Raw genomic sequence first — 7,319 nt, 5'->3', positions numbered from 1 at the left:
CATTTGTCCCAGGACCTATTTTTAATGCTTAATTGCACTATATAACTAAACAAATATCCAATATTTTATCGAATTATATATGTATGAACCAATAGGTAATTTTAAATTAGACAGTAGATTGCATGTAAATCTTGTAACAATTGTAATACCAGATTTAAGAATCCTAGTGAAACTTAGGATCGTGAATGACTACATTATTCTTAAGTATTCGAATGTTTCTTTGACATTTATACCTTATTTGTTTAAACGTTTTGCATAAATGTCCAAATATACTGTAAGATTATTTGCTAATAATATGATACTTTTATTTTTGCTAATGATAAACTGCAGGAATTGTATAATGTACGACACACGCTCAGTTTCATGGATGATCTTCTCTGGCCCCTTATAAAAATATGTTTCTTACCTTACATTGCTTTGGGGACATAATTCACGTAACAATATAAAACAAGTGATATTTGGTGTACAAGGCTGTGAGTTCCCACTCTCATCTATGTTGTCTCAGCCTCACGCTCTTATTAAAATAACACTACATTGCTGTTCTAACAAACGAGGAGTTCATCAGAATAAACAAATAAAAGCAAGCCTAAGGTAGTATATACCAGTTTGGCAAAGTCAGGAGAACAAAAACAGCAGCCTGACTTCAAATAATTACATATGTATGTTGACTGTCCTCGCTAGATGCCAAAGGATTTGTGGTGTGGCGAGCCATAATAATACCGTGTAAACATAAACTATTACTATCCTTAGCAGGGAATATATTCTTTTAAATCACACTGGTTGATTGAGAATTCGTTTTTGCGGTATCATTTTATATTTGTTGACAGCTCGGAAAAATGCAAACAAGCAAGCAAAACAAAAAGAAGCAAAGTTAACAACAAATAAGCTGCTTCACTCTTATTCATACCGATTCTAGACAACACAAAGTCACTATGTTTGTATAATGAGATCATAAACAAAGCACTGTTTAAACTAAGTTTAAAATGTGTATTAATGTTTATAAGATCTGCTTTAAATAAACTTAAAACGATGTATCATCGCCTGCAAATAGGAAGTAAAATGTAAATATAAGTCATTTCGAATCCACAAATATGTGTGCCACAATGTCATTATGGACGAGGATGATGAATTGATTATAACAGCGTCATTGCACGTCCCATTTACGTCTATCGGTGAGCAATATTTCATTAGCCATCCTCTTGTTTCCTGGTTTGACGTAATCATCATTTCCAAAACAAAAGCCCTCTTGACAGTCCCAACTTGACAGTATAAAGCAGCTATCAAAAGAATCATACATAGTTGAAATTACCACAGGATCACACATGTTCATAGGTTGCAATAGGTGCACAGCACAGGACAGCAAGATGAGGAATTTGATTCTGATAGCACTTATCATGCTTGCAACAAAACAGGTGTCTTCATTACCGAGTAAGTAGTCTTTAGTATCAATCATGAGATCGTCCTAAAAGTTCAAAGAAACTAATGCTTTTGCTTGCATTTTTCGCTTTATTTTCTTCTGCAGAAAACGATACAAATGGCACGGTCAGATGCATATATCTATTAAAACGACAATATGTCCAATATTACCACTGAAATATATTGACTATCTCAAAAGAAAATGCTATGGTAACATTAGGTTTTCGTGTTCTCATAGAATAAAAAGGATAATCTAACGTACGCTGCTTCGTTAAATACATAAATAAACCTTAAATAATGGTCGAACCAGCTTGCTATGAAGTAACAACCATGCTCAAGGCATCATATGTGACTTGTCGGAGCATTCATTAACTGTCGTAACATATATAAATTCTGTCATATCTTCACAATTTCTCTTCACGTTTTAATGTGACTTTCTATATAATTTAAGCTTTTATTATGTTTTTTTTTTGAGAATTGGTTATTAATTTTTGCCTTTTTATAAGAACGTTTTCTTAAATGGTTTTATAATTTTTGTCACTTTTCAAACACTGTCACAATGTACAGCAGTAACGGCATTTACTCATGGCTGTTCACATGTATTTAGAAGTTTCCAAATGCAAGCATGAGACGAGGAAATGTAACAGAAATAAAGTAGAACTGCTCAGATTTAATCTTGTAGGCGTGTAACATCATCAGGTTGGGTGGGACCTAATGTTAATGGGGCTGGAAGGATCTATGGGCGTGGCTTTTCTTCCCCAACGAACATTTGTGAATGTTAAAGCAGAAAGGGCTGATTTAGTTTTGCTTGGTCGTTTACCGCACAAAAATTCCGGGTTCCTTATTGCTGAGGGCACTGAAGTAAAAGTACATTGCCCAAGGCAGTGTAGTAGGAAGGCTGCTATCACTGTAGGATTCGATATCGCTAATTACTGAGTCACTGCAGTACATCCTTCATTTAGAATGGGTCTGCGACACGCAGGACGGAACATGATGTATAATATGCATAAGGGTTCGATTTTGGAACAGAATGTAGTAGAAAGATTAAATAAGCAATGCAGCTATGTTGACTTCAGCATCTTTTATTTGTAATGTCATCTGCCTGCCATGGACAGCTAAGGCCAACAAATAATTATAATGATATGATTACGAATTTAAACACGTGATTAATGTTTGCATGATATTGGTGATATATATATATATATATATATATATATATATATATATATATATATATATATATATATATATATATATATATATATAACACATTCTTGTTCTTGAAGGTAACTTGGGTAGACACATACAACATTGTCCCCACATAAGGTGCGCGGCTATTTTTATTCCTCCACATTGTCGACGACCTACATATCTCCAATTTCAAGGGCGGACCTGCTTAGGATGTGACCAAAACATTTGTCAAAATGGATATGCAGACTCCTAAACCAATGGCGAGAAGAAAGTGTGCTTCAATCAGGTAAAATCAAATGACTTGCTTTGATGGTAATGTAAGTTTGAAAATCCTTTTGAAAATAAAGACTCATCATGTGAGTTTTTTAAATGGAATCCTAGGTTCGAGAAACCTGGGTAGCCGTCGATGCGTATTTATCATCTCCATTAACAGATTTGAATTTATATATGTTGTTGCGGCTCTATCGTCTTAAAATATGTAACAGAAAAGAGCGAGAACCAACAAGTTTTGTAAACTTCAACAAATCATTTATTTTCTTTGAATGTAAAGTAAAAATTTAAAAAGAACTTAAAGTATTGTGAATGTCAAACAGTCCTAAAAGTTCTATCACAGCTCCAAATGTTTAGAGTTTCAACTGAACTTCTGTCGTGTTCCAAATCAATTTTAATATTGAAATGTGAGAATGGCCGAGAATGTGGCGATGAGTCAACTTTCTTTTGATATCCTAATAATTTAATCCAAGATATGACTGAATGCACTATAATTACAAGTTAATAATTTTGTCAAATAAGTGCGAGTGAGCACTTTGTAATTCCAGTGAATAATTTAATAAATAAATCGACCGCTCCAGTGGCCTAAGTGGTTAGATGATTGTCGCTAGTCAGGTAGACCATTAACTTGATTTTGTACTAAGGTCAATTACATAACATAACATAATCATGGAGGAAAGAGAACAAAAAATGCAAACTAAATATACATAGCTATATATGTATTCCGCAGAATTAGTTTAGGTGTGAGCAAGTATGTAGGACAATACATGTTTACAAGTGACACTCGGGGTGGGTGGGAGGGGGCACGTGCCCCTATGTGTCTCTTTATTGCAAGGTACACTCTGATGGTGTACGATCAGAATGAAATACCATAGCATGGCCATAGCAACCGGGCACTAATGTAGCATTTACTTCCAGAAATAAATAATGTTCCTAATTTGGCTGGTTCAGATCGATACGTAACTAGGTAGTTAGTTAGGAAAGCTGGTAGGTAATCAATTATATGCAACATGACTTACTCTTCGTAGTATTTTGGTGGCAGTTCAAGCAACAGCAATAACAATAGTAGCAGTAATACATGTAGTATCACTGAATATATATATATATATATATATATATATATATATATATATATATATATATATATATATATATATATATATATATATATATATATATATATATATATTGATACATAGATATTAACATACAATTTATATTTCTTCATTTGTTCATAGGTGAACACCGTCAACATCGATGCCGTTTCTCAGCACAACTACGGATTAGAAATTATTGAAAAATCAGACATACATTTTTGCAAGAACTTTTGTCTGGTACAATGAACTCCCTGCAGTATCTCAGGAATATGTTGCTGTTATTGAGAGAGAGAGAGAGAGAGAGAGAGAGAGAGAGAGAGAGAGAGAGAGAGATGGTCTAAATGGACTGGATTTTCCTCGCAAAGGATTCGTTTGCGCTAAACATTAATAGATGGCTTAGTTTGGTAAATCAGCTCACAAGTTCACAAATCTATATTGGTATGTAGTTGGGTACATCTAGAAAAGCAAGGTGGACATTTGCGAATTGTTTTGGTATTTAAATTATATTTTTATTGCGGTATATAATGAAGCTTGGAGTGGTCTGCAGCGTTATCATTTTTTTTTGTTTGTAAAATTGAAAATATTTAAATTGGCTATTCCTCATCCTGTCATACATTCGCTATTTGTCTTTGTATACATAACAAATAACTATCTTGCTTAGACTTGTACAATACTATCGTACCTATTTAATGAATTCGTCTTCACAAACGCAGACATCTTAGTACCCAGTGCTACATCGTACCATTACGCTAATAAAGTATTCCTAAATGTGTACTAAGACGAACATTATTAGCAAGAATATGAGAATTAGCGAAGGCAGTCACGACAACATTATTGAACTTGTATAATTAAAATCTTGAACCTGAACTTACACTACGCAACCAACTATAATGGTATGCGTACATTTTTCATGGGACTTTTCGTACAGTGTTGCACCTATCCTGCATATTTTCTTCGCTCCAATTTCATGCCAAAAACGTAAATAGCCCAGAATGACAGCGGCCCAGCCCCATGTTTGTTCCCGCCGGCCTTGGTTCCTTCGTGATGGCTTAAGATGGTTTGTATGTATAGTGCTGAAATGACACTATACTTACACATGGCATTATAGATGCTTCAACAGCTATGATGATTAAACTTGAAGTTGTCGATGCATAGACAGATTTTGAAAGCATGAAATAAGAGTTAATATTGCTAAATCGGTAATTAAAAGTTTTTAAATAGGAAGTTGCTACTGCTAATGTATCATTTTATCATTCAAAATAAGCGGTTGATCCTGCTAACTCAGAAGTTGCGAATTCTACAGTTGAGAGTATTAATTAGCTAACGGTGGAGCCATCACAGCAGAAACAAAATAACTAGGGAATATTTTTTAAAAACATACGTAATGGCAATAGATTTATGTATGTATCCACAGATGTGCATACGTATCATAAATTTTGAAATTATTAGGATGTGTTTATTTTAATTAATGAAAATCTTTAGGAGTTGTGTAGTTTACAGAATACAAACCTAACCATGAATGCTATTTTCTGGTCCCATCTACAAATTCATATTATTATCTTACAGTGCACTGAGGACCTAATTTGCATAACAATATAGAACGGGTTATTGTTGGTGTGCTAGGGAGTTCCCAATCTCCTCTCTGGTAGTCTCAGCCTCAAGCCAATTTAACAGCATCATAACATTATTGGCGTCGCTGTTTTAACAAATGCGGAGATTATTAGAATAAACAAATAAAACCTTGCCTAAGGTGGTATATACCAATCTGGAAAAGACAAGAGAGCAAAACCAGTAGAGTGATTTCAAGTGATTTACATATGTATGCTGTCTTCGTCGGACACCATGGGGATTTGTCGCGTGACTAGCCTAAGCGAACTCAAAACGTTATATAAAAAATAAGATGTCGCTAAGCTTATTGCATTTTAATTAATACCCATGTAAATGTGTGGAAAATAGTTTGACAGTTCTTATATGTAAGACTGGCTTTGTACGATATATAAAATATTGCGTCAATGGGCGAAAAAGCCAGGATAAACCATTTAACAAATGTTTTGGTTTATTTTCATCGGTGATTTAATTCGTATTATTTAACTTTCTTATGTTTTTATTCAACGTCCACCTGTACTTCTGTTTCATAGTTGTGCAAACCTTTTTGAGAATAATTTGTTTATATGGCATTCGAATTGCGAAACATATTGATGGAGCTTTGCAAGCGGTACGCGATGCTATCAGGTTTCTCAGTATTATGGGAAATGTTTCGTCTAACCTCTATAATTAATCGGCAATAAAAGAGTGATGACAAAATACTTATATTGCTAAAGATTTTCATAGGTTTCACTATATCATGCTAAGAGGACAAACCCTTCACAGTAAGTTTACAATGGATCTTTTAAACAAGGTTAACACTTAAGTGTCTAGATGTTAATGTGACGGTCTTGATATTAGTCAGGCAAGGTAAACACATAGATGGCAATGCTTTAGCTGGCAGACATCCCCTTAGACATTAAAGGCAAACACCGAGTTGTAAAAGCATTAGGATGAGAGGTATCCACTTAGTTCCACAAAGTACAGACCTAGGTCACTAAACATTAGGGTGACATACATTCCTTTGTCAGACAAGGCTAACATCTGGGCGTCTAAATATTTAGGCAACATGCATATCCTTAGACAGTTAAGGTAAATACCAATGTGTCTAAACAATAAGGCCATAGGCATCCCCTAAGGGTCAAAACATTAGGATGATATGTATGTCCTTATTCACACAAGGTAAGCACATCGGTAAATACATGTTAAAATTATAAGTACGTCCTAGTCACACAAGGTAAGAACTTCGGTGTCTACAAGCTAAAGTGATAAGTACGTCCTAGTCACACAAGGCAAGCACCTCGGTGTCTACAAGCTAAAGTGATAAGTACGTACTAGTCACACAGTAAGCACGTCAGTGTATACATGCTAATGTTATAAGTACGTCCTACTCACACAAGGTAAGCACCTCGGTGACTACGTGCTAAAGTGGTAAGTACGTCCTTAGTCACACAAGCTAAGCACCTCGGTGTAAACATACTAAAGTGATAAGTACGTCCTAGTCACATAAGGTAAGCACCTCGGTGTATACATGCTAAAGTTATAAGTACGTGCTAGTCACACAAGGTAAGCACCTAAGTGTCTACTTACTAAAGTGATAAGTACGTGCTAGTCACACAAGGTAAGCACCTCTGTGTTTACATGCTAAAGTTATAAGTACGTCCTTAGTCACACAAGGTAAGCACCTATGTGTATACATGTTAAAGTGACAAATAAATCCTTAGTCACACAAGGTAAGCACCTCTGTGTCTACATGCTAAA

The 7,319-nt window shown here is 34.8% G+C and overlaps 1 long non-coding RNA gene across 1 annotated transcript; it reads left to right on the top strand.

Annotated features, from left to right (window-relative positions):
• The first annotated feature begins 1,252 nt into the window (after window positions 1-1,252).
• LOC149801881 (uncharacterized) lies at window positions 1,253-5,717 on the top strand. Its single transcript, XR_016420734.1, has 3 exons — window positions 1,253-1,428; window positions 2,703-2,893; window positions 4,116-5,717. It is a non-coding gene; the product is annotated as an uncharacterized LOC149801881 (long non-coding RNA).
• The last annotated feature ends 1,602 nt before the right edge of the window (window positions 5,718-7,319 follow it).

The sequence above is a fragment of the Sinohyriopsis cumingii genome, chromosome 4 (genome assembly GCF_028554795.1).
Source record: "Sinohyriopsis cumingii isolate HCF-2022 chromosome 4, ASM2855479v2, whole genome shotgun sequence".
NCBI lineage: Eukaryota > Metazoa > Mollusca > Bivalvia > Unionida > Unionidae > Sinohyriopsis > Sinohyriopsis cumingii.
Note: the sequence above shows the minus strand (reverse complement) of the source record. Positions and strands in the feature narration are given on the sequence as shown.